Source organism: Myotis daubentonii, chromosome 2, assembly GCF_963259705.1.
Source record: "Myotis daubentonii chromosome 2, mMyoDau2.1, whole genome shotgun sequence".
Taxonomy (NCBI): Eukaryota; Metazoa; Chordata; class Mammalia; order Chiroptera; family Vespertilionidae; genus Myotis; species Myotis daubentonii.
Window position 1 is genome coordinate 212,878,975 of NC_081841.1, and position 11,927 is coordinate 212,890,901.

General features: G+C 45.8%; 1 pseudogene; it reads right to left on the bottom strand.

The window, feature by feature from the left end:
• Nucleotides 1-6,537: 6,537 nt before the first annotated feature.
• Nucleotides 6,538-8,123, bottom strand: LOC132226810 (phosphoglycerate mutase 1-like; annotated as a pseudogene).
• Between the last annotated feature and the right edge of the window lie 3,804 nt (nt 8,124-11,927).

Consider the following 11,927-nt stretch of genomic DNA (forward strand, 5'->3'; position numbering starts at 1 on the left):
AAGCTGAAGACTTAAAAAATATCTTATAAGAGCAGTTAAAAAATTAATAAATAAGAAAATTAAAAAGATGCTATCAATTTGTGCAATCTCATTCCTGTCATCAATGTAATTTTGGCAGCCTTGGGTGCTATACGTTTTAGTGTGGTCTTCTTATCTGTTAAAAATATCCATGGGGGCAATATTACTTTAAAACTCAGAAAAAAATAAAATGATTGAGAAGGTAGCAGATAATGATTATCTGTGATGCCCTCATACATAGAGTATCAGATGTGAACACTAATGAAAATAGACATCTAGCTGACAGCCTGGGGCTTTGACGTTTCACTGTGAAGTATGTTGGTGCTAAAAATAAAATTCGCAATAAACAAAAGTTCCTTCTGGTATTTAAATGATCTTTCGATTAATTCGGGAGCTCCTTCAGGCAGTAGAGCACCTTTTCATTCTGAGATTGTATAGTAGCTGGAGAATTAAGAATATTAAAGTGAGGGTGTTTAAAAACCTCATTGGAAATACAACACACAATTTATTATGTTGCTCATACGACAATTTACTTTTAAAACATTTTTGTATTCATTGGTTCTTTTATTCAGTTATTCATGCAAAAATATGTGCGGAGTCTCTCCTCTGTGTCTGCCTGGCAGATATTGTGCCTGATGGGCCATTGTGTGAATGTTGCCTTTTGCTCTGAGTGTGACATTGAGCCACCAAAGCAAAAGAGCAAAGAGCAATATAATCCTATATAATAAAAGGCCAGTGACCATATGGCGTAACAACCAGAACAATGGATCGACCAGTCGCTATGAGGTGCATTGACCACATTTTGGTCTCTTACCCCAGCCGCAGACTCCAATCGCTGAATGGCCAACAGGGACCCGTGGGGGAACTGGGGTGGGTGACGGTGGGGCAGGACTGGGGACTGGCGAGTGGGCGGAAGATGGCCTTGATCACAGGCTAGGCCTAGGGACCCTACCTGTGCACGATTTCATGTGCTGGGCCTCTAGTTAGACTTATATTTCAGTAGGACCACTTGGACTGCTGGGTTGAAACTAGATGAAGGGAGGGAAGGATGCAAGCCAGGGCACTAGTATAAACAGTGTCATATATGTGTGCTACCCTAAACCGTAACGGAAGAGTGACTAGTTGGCATTCGATGTGCCCTATTCCAGAATCAGCGATGCAGATGTGGCTACTCAATATTTCAAAGGATGCTGTCAAAACCTACAGTGATGTCCAGGTTGGCTGGAGGCTAGCTGGAAACGTTGGCACAGGCCTCACCATCTGTGAAATGTCTGTAAGTCCCACCCTTGGGTCTGCTGTATTAAGTTTAAGATCTAGAGTTCAAGCCCTACTGATCCTGGATTTTTCTTTCTTTCTTTTTTTTTTTTTAATCCTCATCTGAGGATATTTTTCCATTGATTTTTAGGGAGAGTGGAAGAGAGGGAAAGACAGAGAGAAATATCAATGTGAGAGAAACAGGGCCCGAGCCGGGGATGGCCATGAAACCGAGGTACATGCCCTTGACCAAAATCCAATCCAGGACCCTTCGCTCTACAGACCGATGCTCTATCCACTGAGCCAAACTGGCTAGGGCTGATCCTAGATTTTTCTACCAAACACCACCCAGGGCTCACTGGTCCTTCCCTCAGAATTTTGTGTCTCTCAGTAAACCTTTCATGTCATATGTAAGGCAGGATGCCTGAGGGCTGAGGGCAGGACATCCAGGAGCTATAAGAATAGCTTGTGTGACTGTTTTTGTACCTGCTTGCTAATCAATATTGGCGTGCTGGGCAGAACTGGGTCTCAGACTTGCTTTCTTTGTCACATACCATCTTACAGGCAGCTAGTGGGGACAGGGGATGTACAGTGGCCAACCTTCCTATCACCATAAAAGACTATTTACCAAAAGAACCTGACCTTTACTGAGAGGTCAAATCGACTCAGCTCCCACTCACATCTATTAATGTGATCTATCTCATTTTTAAGCCAAATTTGGATTCTATGTGCTGTGTTCCACGTTATAATGTTTCTGTTTATATTCAAATACGGCATTGCTCTGAAGTTTCCCATTTAAACTGCCTTTCTTAGGTTCTAGAAATATAAAAGTGACCGGAAAGAATTGAGTCAAGGTATGGGCAGTGCATTGGGATCATGGGTGATTTTTATTCTAATCTCTGTATCTTGATGTATTTTACAAATTTTCTTCAAGATATTTATTGTATTCATATTCATAAAATACCATTAAACATTCTTAAACATTTAAAAGACTTAAATAATGACATTTGATCATTTGAACACAAACCTAGCGGAAAATTTTCATTAGTTAAAAAGAGAAGCTTTTCAGCATCTAAGCACATAATAAAATATTTAACAGAAATTTTATGCCTTGATTCATGGAAAGACAGATAACTACTTTTTTAGACCTACAACATCAACAAAGAAATTTTTTTGAAAATTGACATTTATTTTAAAATGCATGAATCAGGTATATCTAGATCCCTCTTCCTTCCTTTTTTGGGAATGAAACTAGTTATTTCACCAACGCAATGTATGTGTTTGACAGGGATATGACTTTCCCTTTGTTTTGCAAAGAAATATATGAAATACAACATTTTAAATAAGTTCTCCTTCATTTAACAATTTTCATTTATATAATTACGACTTATATTTTAAGTTTCTTTCCTATCTCGTACCTTCAGTCATAAAACACGGCAGTTATAGGCCTCAGAATCAATTGTAATACTTATTCTTGGATGAGCTGGATAATGGTTAATACAGTTAATCTCATTAGTTTGTCTCTGGGAGTTTTGAGTATTTTTGATAATTTGCATCTCGAGTTCCCTGCAGTAAGTTTAAAAGGGACTCTTGAACTGAAATTCATTCCCCCAAATACTTCCGTGTACAACTTTGCTCTGGATTCTAAAAGAGACCGTGCTGTCTTCTTAGATAAACAGCTCAATGGCTTAATGTGAATAAAATATGACTTTCTAAGGCTTCATTCCCCACCCTCCCACCCTCTCATCCCTCCACCCCCACAAAATATGTGGCACTCAAAAAAAAAAAAATGCCCATCAGGCACTGCTGCCAATCATCTTCCAAATTCACTTTCTGAAGGTTTTGTTTGCTTGTTGTTGTTGTTTTCTTGGTTTTTAATTTTTTTAAAAATTGTTTATTCCATAGAATGTGATTTTAGCTTCTTGGTGTAGTGGTGGAACTGGGGAGGCGATTCCCGCCGGTCTGGCATTGTCCAGGCAGGCACGGCAGAGTCTCTAAGTGCTTCCTGGGGGCCAGGTGAGGATGCATAGCATCTGCTCCTTTCAGACACCCCAGATACCTAAGTAGGCCTGGTTAGCAGGGTTGAATCATAATTTGGTTATAAGGTGCTCAAGCTGAGACTGGGCTCCAGTAAGTTGTGACAACATGAGGGCTAAAAAACGGAAGAAAGCATAAGGACTGGGAGGGGAATTAAGACAAATTAAGGCTTCAAGTAATTTCTCCATTTCTCTAAACTCTGAGCAGTCTGGAGTTGATATTCAATTCATAGCATAGCTGCGCCCTCTCGTGGCCATACCTGGAAGCTATGACGATTGCACATAGCCCTTCCACCAGTTTTATTTCATTTCTCCCCCCGCCCCCCCCCCCCCCCCCCCATGTCCCTAGCCTACTGGCCAACTTAGACGCTATGCACAGTCAGGGCATATTCGTATCTTTGGGCCTTTCTCTTGTCCACATGAAGGGACAAACCAAAGTTTTACTTTTAAAGAGCCTTCTAGGTCGTAGTCACAAAATAGCACGAGTTTGGGCCCCACCGAGCCTGGTTTTGCTCCTGTGGGTCTGTGGTTGGAGAGCGCCGAAGCTGTCCCTGCAGGCGAGGGCTGGGGAGTCACAGCTCATAGGGAAGCCTGCGGAGGCACCTGCCCCTGGCGACCGGGAGTGATGTGTCCATATCCGTGTGTGTGTGTGTGTGTGTGTGTGTGTGTGTGTGTGTGTGTGTGTGTAGAGTGGGAGTGTATTCTTCTTCTTCTTCTTTTCTTCCATAGTCAAAGGCATTTGCTTGTTGGTTTGTTTTAAATACTGCAACGTGATCTTAGCAATATTCTGAGTAATCAAGAGAGAAGGTTCAGTTCACACGTCCAGCAGGGCAGGTGTGGGGGCGGGGAGTGACCTGAAGGCTGGAGGGTGGGGGTGGTGAAAAGGTGGGGAGGGCTGCAACACTTAGAGGAAACCACAAAGACATGGCAAGCAGGAGTCCCAATCCACGTGACTCAGCAAGATGGCAAGTGACAAGGATGGGTTAGAGGCATGCAGGTAAGCAGTCCACTGCAGTCCTCCGCAGTCCTCAGGGTGTCTGGGGAGGTCACCTTGGTACACAGCCCCCACTGCGAACCCACTGTTGGGGGCTCTCAATAGCTAGTCACCACAGGGAAGTGACATCCCAAAGCTGGGGGACTAGATCGATATTTACAACAATCATATTTGACAAGTCAAACAGAATCAAATTGAAGCTGCCGGCGACCAATTCCAGCATGTCATAATTTCAAGAGTTTCATCAAAAGGTTGATGAGACTTGGGGACTCAACAGGGTTGAGTCACACAGGTAGTCACCTGTTGAGAATGGCTAAAGGCATTTCCCCAAACCTGAATAGGATAGTACATTGAACTGTTTGCTGCTGCCAGACAGTTAAAGGGCATCTTAATCTACATGTTATTGCCTCCTACTGGACAAACACTTAAACAGCTGTAGGCTGTACCAAACCCTGATCCTTTGAAGTGTATATCTCCACCTTGCCTCAGGACAAGTTGTGTTAATAAAAAGCATGGGGTCCTGGGGACGAGAGAACCTAAGGCCTTAGACTTAAGAACTTAGATCTTAGCTCCTTTAGCTAAGCTCCTCTGACCCCCAATGCCTTTCAAAATTATAACTCTTCTCAGGACTCCTCATTAGTCTCTGGATTCCTGTTGAATCTATGCACAGCCTTCTCCAGATTCCTGAACCCTTCTTGATGCTGGGACAAGAACCCCGGCAGAAGCAGTCGAGTTGATTTCATATTTTCAGGTATGACCTGCCCTCGAAATGTGCTTAATCACATTATAAATTAAGTGCATGCTGTCCAGATGCTGTGGTTTGAAATGTAGGTTAAAAGTGACATCTAGTGGGAAGGTGGAGAATTGAGTTGAAAATGTTGACAAGCTGGTTTTCCTTTCTTCCTCCTGTAAAAACAACGACATTGTGTTACATTACGATGGGAGTGATCATACCTTCTCTTACATGGCGTGACAAGGGGTATGTGGCGCAGCACGGAGCAAAGCACACAGCCCAGTGTGCAGCACGCAGCAGACACGCCATCGGGGCTAGACATTGTCACCTTCTCACTTGTATTCCTTGTCTTATTCCATGTTGTCGTTTTTCCTTATTGCGCATCTCGCCTTTATTAGACTGATCTGAAAAAGATTTAGTAGTTATGCTCAAAATGCTTACTGGGCCCACGTGGCCGGGCCAAGCCACGGGAACAGGATTCAGAGCTCACGCACAGTGAGAGACACCCCAGCACGTGATCAAGAGGCTTTTCCCTCCCACGAGACAATATGGCCGTGGAGGGCTTCTAACAGGGCAGGATGACTCCTACAGTCAAGGAGCTCATCCCACCTTGGTGTGAGGAAGGGCTTCTTTTGTGATGACCACATGTGGGAATAGTTCAACCGCCACGAAAAACCCCCAAAGGGTTTTTGTTTTGTATTATTTTATATAGATACTAGAGGCCCAGTGCATGAAAATTCATGCACTCAGGGGGGTCCCTCAGCCTGGCCGATGCCCTCTCACAGTCCGAGAGTTCTCGGGGGATGTCTGACTGAGCCCACACCCATGGGGAGTGGGCCTAAGCAGCAGTCAGACAGCCTTAGGGCTGCCAGTGAGGCAGGAGAGGCTCCCCCCACTGCCGTAGTGCTCACCGGCCATCAGCCAGGCTTGTGGCTGAGCAGCGCTCCCCCTGTGGGAGCGTACTAAGCACCAAGGGGCAGCTCCTGCATTGAGTGTCTGCCCCCTGGTGGTCAATGCACATCGTAGCGACCAGTCATTCCTCTGTTCGGTCAATTTGCATATTAGCCTTTTATTATATAGGATACTTTTTTTTTTTTTTTTTTTTTTTTTTTGTAAAAGTAAATGCAACACGTAAACATTCAGGATTGATCCCAATCTTCTGGAGCTGACTTTTCTGGGGTCAGGGAGGAAATCTTTGTTTGAATCACCATGCACTCATCTTCCACTGGAATGACTAGAGCCCCCGTCAGTTCACCTGACTACAGAATAGCACAGGACTGCTCTGGGGAACACAGGCAGGCACTCTGGCCTCTCATCATGGGTCACACCTTAACGTGGCTCTTTCCTGTCCCCCTGCTCTCAAGCAGGTCCTTAGTAATAAACAAAACACTAGCAAAAAAACGGAGTTATTACCTCTGGACTCACTTAGATAAGAGTCCCCCTCAGCTTGGATTGAGGCCCCAGGCCCCAGAGATGCCATTCTGACTAGGTTGCATGAAGGGAGTGGGTGCAGGAGACAAAATGGCTAAACCAAAATTGGGAGCCACTCACTTCCATCTGCAGCTACGACCTAAGATGCCTACAGATGTGGTCAGTGTGGCATGTGCACAGGAGAGATGCAGAGGAATGCGATGGGAGGGAGGGTGTCCTGGGGAAAGCCTCTGCCTGCTCGCCTTCACTTCGTGGCCTTGCCCTGGGCAGCCACAGCCTCCATGGCTGTACACACAGTCTCTTCAACCCCCAGGAACTGCATGGGCTTGATGGGCTTCAAGTTCTTGTCCAATTCATAGGCAATGGGGATCCCAGTCAGCAGGCTCAGCTCCATGACGGCTTCTTCAGAAAGCCCCTCCAGATGTTTGACAGGGCCTGGAAGGCTGCTGCCATGGGCTGCAATGAGTACCCGTGTGCCCTACTCAGTGGGGGGCACTCTTTCTTCATTCCAAAAGGGCAGAGCTCTGGCAATAGTGTCCTTCAGACTCTCACAGGGGGGTGGCTGATCTTCAGTGAGGTCTGCATACCTGCGATCCTTGCTGATGTTGCTGTAGAAGGGATGGTCAGGCTCCATCGGCAACGGTGGGATATCACAGGAGTGCCTCCAGATCTTTACCTGGGCCTTGCCATGCTTGGCAGCAGTTTCTGCTTTGTTAAGGCCAGTTAGAACCCCCACAGTGCCACTCATTGAGATGCCAAGTCCTCACGACAGGCAGCCACAGGTGGTCAGTGGCACCCAGCACTGTCCAGGGGGTCCGAATCGCTCTCTTCTGCCCTGAGGTGAAGCAGATGTCAAACTCATAGCCGGCATCTCACAGTGCCTGCCTGCCACGCTTTGCCTCCTTGTGCCCTGCTGGGCTTAGACCTACGTGGTACCAGCTGCTGAAGCGGTTCTCCGGGCTCCACGCGCTCTCGCCATGCCGGGTCAGCACCAGCGTGTAGGCGGCCGTGGTGGCGGTTCCGAGTGCATCGCAGACCCCTTGTCTTATTCTTTTTAATCAAGATGACACTGCTATTATTATTAACAGGACTGATCACTGGTGGTTGGGCCTCCTGAATTTTAGGTCTATGACATCCTTTGGACAAGCTCTTCACTTAACTCTGGAATGTGCACTTTAACTCTTTTCTGGATGGAATGAAATGATAATGATATAGATGATAACCCTACGGCCACGTCCTCCATGGGATTGTTTCAAAGGCTGCTCAAGAACCTCCTAGTTTACTGCAACATCCCAGACACTGTACCGGCAGCTGCTGGAGTTGAGGCTGAACAGGGAGGACATGCAGATCCTGAATGAGAGCTGAGCCCACCCTCAATGTCAATGCCACCCATGCAGATGGCACAGCAAATGAACGTAAAGGCCTTTCAGTCATAAGTGGGGCGTCTTAGAATCTTGTCTCGTTCTAATACGTACGTGGCAGCAAAAGAGATATCTGCCCTGACCAAGGGGCAGCCTAGCTCTCCCATGCGACTCCCCTCACGTTTACACCAGCACCTGAAACGGGGCTCTGTGGTTAGACCTGGGTTTTCCAGGTTCAGCTCTTCTCCTAACTCGCCGTATGAGCTGGGAGAGGTCCCTCCACAGCCCAGCTTCATCTCTGTGGATACGATCACTAAGGTCTCTTCTCAATAATTCATGTGTCAAATGGCGCCTCCCATTGGTCTCATCAAAGTGCAATTGGTCAAGGCAAAAAAAAAAAAATGGTTGATTAGATACTGGAGCAGCTTGGAGTTTGATATTCTGATCCTCCAGGGTAGCTGAGATGACTGTGTCTGAGTTTTATTCCCTTCTGAGTGACAGGAAGGAAAGGAAACCTTGGATATAGATGCATGATGCTGGACCTCAGCTAAGTGAGAGCACTGAGCAAGCGGAGCGCCAAGCCTGCGATGTAGCTGGACGCGATCCTTCCGACTGCGGCACAGCCATCAACAAGTTGCTGACCTCACGGACCAATGGTCGGAGGGAGCGTTGAAGGCTGCCCATCACATTTCAGCCCCTCATTTCATTTCCCACTTACCAAGTAGAACCTCAATAAAGATTATTTAACTTTCAAGTCAGAAACATAGTCCTTTCTTTTTATTTTTTTGAAAATATTTAATATTTATTAAATAGTAAAATATTTGATATTTATTTTTTGCTTTTTATTTTTTAAAATATTTTTTATTGATTTTAGAGAGGAAGGGAGAGGGAGAGAGAGATAGAAATATCAATGATGAGAAAGAATCATTGATTGGCTGCCTCCTGTATGCCCCTTCCTGGGATTGAGCCCACAACCCGGACATGTGCACTTATTGGGAATCAAACCCAGGAGCCTTCAGTCCACAGGCCCATGCTTTATCCACTGAGCTAAACCAGTTAGGGCTAAACATTTGATATTTAAATGAATCAAAACTCATCGTCCCCAAACTCCACATGCATGCACCCACAAAACCATCACCATAGTTATGATAGTGAACATTGTTAGCCCTTTCTCCATCCACTTCACCCCCAACCCCAAGCAAATAGCTGGAACAGAACACAGTGGCCTGTCCAAGAAAGAGTGGTCCCTACCCTCTCTTGATGGCTGCCATTTGGCCATGTTGAAATATATATGATGGATAAATATTTTGAAACATCCTTATTAATCCTTCTCCCAAATGAGCAAAGTAATGGTCTAAGAAATACATGCAGCTTCCCAAGCCAAATATTGATTTGTTTAATTACAGGATATATCTGAGGAAGGAACTTTTGTCTTAATTTCTCTTTCCTGCTTTTCCATTCCTATAATGAGGATAATAATTGGTTTAAAATGGTGGCAGCAGAGACTTAGAAAACCCTGTACTTGGTGCTTGATACTGTGTCCCAGGCAACGACAAAGGGGCTGTATTCTGTCTACCTTGGGAAGGTGCCCTCCAGACCAAAGCCATGAGAACCACCTGGACTGTTCTTTTGATAACATATGAGCAATGATATTATCTACCAATCCTCTGGGCAGGGAAACCCCTGCCTCTGCCCAGCACAGTGTCCTCTCAAGGGCTCTGGAGGTTAGGAAGTATACCCAGTTCCCTGGGGAAGTGTATGGTGCAAGAAGAAAGCTGCCTCCTCGTGGGGGGGGGGGGGGGTTGGGAATGGGGGGGTGGGGGAGGGGGGAAGGAGATAAAAGATAAAGGTTGACACCCTGTAGGTAGAGCAGGTGAAACAAACACCTGCACACAATTACACCCCCACCTGGGAACCCCACACCACATACTGCCTTTGCAATGGCACTGCCTGATTCCCAGAGGCAAACAGGAAGGAATCCATTTATAGAATATTGGCTTTGTGCCAGGCGTTTTGAATGTAATCTCCTCCCATAAGATTTGGGTTAAATGGATAATGACTAAATGACATACTCTACAGTTGGATGGGCTCTTTATCCGATAGCACCAGTGTCCTTATAAGAAGAGGGAAGAGACACGGGAGAGGAAACTAAGATGTAGGCAGACATCAGAAGGATAGTGCCACAAGCCAAGGACACCTGGGCACACCTGAGGCTGAAAGAGGCAGGAAGGACTCTTCCCTGGAAGCCCCAGAGGAAGTGTGCCTGCTGACAACTTGTTTTGGACGGCTAGCCTTGGTAACCACGAGAGCAGAAACACTCCCTTCCTGGTAATTTGCTATGGAAGCCCTGGGCAACCAAGCCTGAGGTGAGGAACCACAGAGACCCAGAGACACAGAGGCACTAAGTGAAGTGTTGACATTATGAGACATTTGTTTATTCCCCCCCCCCCCACCCCCACAAACTTTTGCAGCAAGGATTCAGGATCTGGAAAAGGGGCTGCGAGCAAACGGATGCAATAGACAAGAAATATGAATTTAGAAGGCATGGGGGGCCTTCTAAGGTGGAAAACCTTTCTCTGTGGTGGAGAGGCTCTCTGACTCCTGGGTCCTGTTTGCTTTGATTCACTTGAATACACATTTGCCCTTTAGGAATGCAAACAGGCACATCAAAGGTAAAGTTTGGTAAACACTAAAAGGATTATCAGGTTAGGGGATTGCCTTGAGCCATTTGGCCAACAGTAGGGCAATATTATGCTGATTTTCAGTCCTGCTGAATATCACATTGATATGCTAACTACTTATTGGTTTTAGCCTCCGGCACATCTCTCTCTCTCTCTCTCTCTCTCTCTCTCTCACACACACACACACACACACACACACACACACACACACACACACACACCACACACAGAGGCATGTTCCTAATTAAAGAATTCCTCTGCATCCGGCCAGCATAGCTCAGTGGTTGAGCATCGACCTATGAACCAGGAGGTCATGGTTCGATTCCTGGTCAGGGCACATGCCCAGGTTTCAGGCTTGATCTCCAGTGTGGGGGATGCAGGGCAGCCAATCAATGATTCTCTCTCATCATTGATGTTTCTATCTCCCTATCCCTCTCTTTTACTCTCTGAAATCATTAAAAATATATTTTAAAAAAGAGAGAATTGCTCTGAAGAGTTTATCTTTAACTTGTTGAATGGCCCTGGAAAAGCAGGAATGTTTACCCAAAAATGTTCACTCATGCATGCACACAACACGAGGGGGTGATGGGAGAGCTGGCTGGAGTCCACAGGCCACCACCTCTTCCTGGCCCCGTGCCCTCCCTAGGGCAACTAGGTGGCCTCAAAGACATGCCATGGAAAGGCTTGCTGAAGGAAAACCATTGTGACATCCGTGACCACTGTTAACTGCTACTTGAGCATCAATCCAGTGGGTAAATTCTCTAAATGAACTTGGGGATGCTGCTGACTGGAATGCTGAAAATTCTCTCACACAGGACAGGGAAAGGCAAGTTCTGCCCCTGGCTGGTGCAGGATGAGGAAAAGCAAGTGACAAAGTGACATCAGAGGACAATGTGGAAGCCAGAGGATGGAAAGAGAAGTGGGTCTGGACAAGACCATATTTGTCCCCTAAGGTACCACTTCCAAGGGACATGCTGCCTCTAACCCTTTCTCACACAGAAATTCTGGAGTCACATTCATAGCCATGAGAAGTTTGTGTCTACCCAAACAAATTCAGAAAAAAATTGAAATAACAAGAAGTCCTGACTATGATGAAAACATGCCATTGAGTCAAGTTCTTTCTTTACTATGTTCCCATATATAGAGTATGTGTTCCCATATATAGAGTATTGATTCTTGCACATTGGGGTGACTGTCTTTGTCCCCATTTTCTCTGGTTCCCATTTTTGGTTGAGCATATCTCTTTCTGACAGTTTCTCTTCACTGTTCTGCATCACCTTTTGGCCACTTGATTCTCCCCTAGTCCTTCTGGCCATATTTTAATCTTCAAAAATAGCATCTGAGGGTGTTTCTTTGGCTCATCAACAGAATGATCCAAAAGCAAGAGGCTGTGTGATTGTCATGGATGGGGATTTTGAA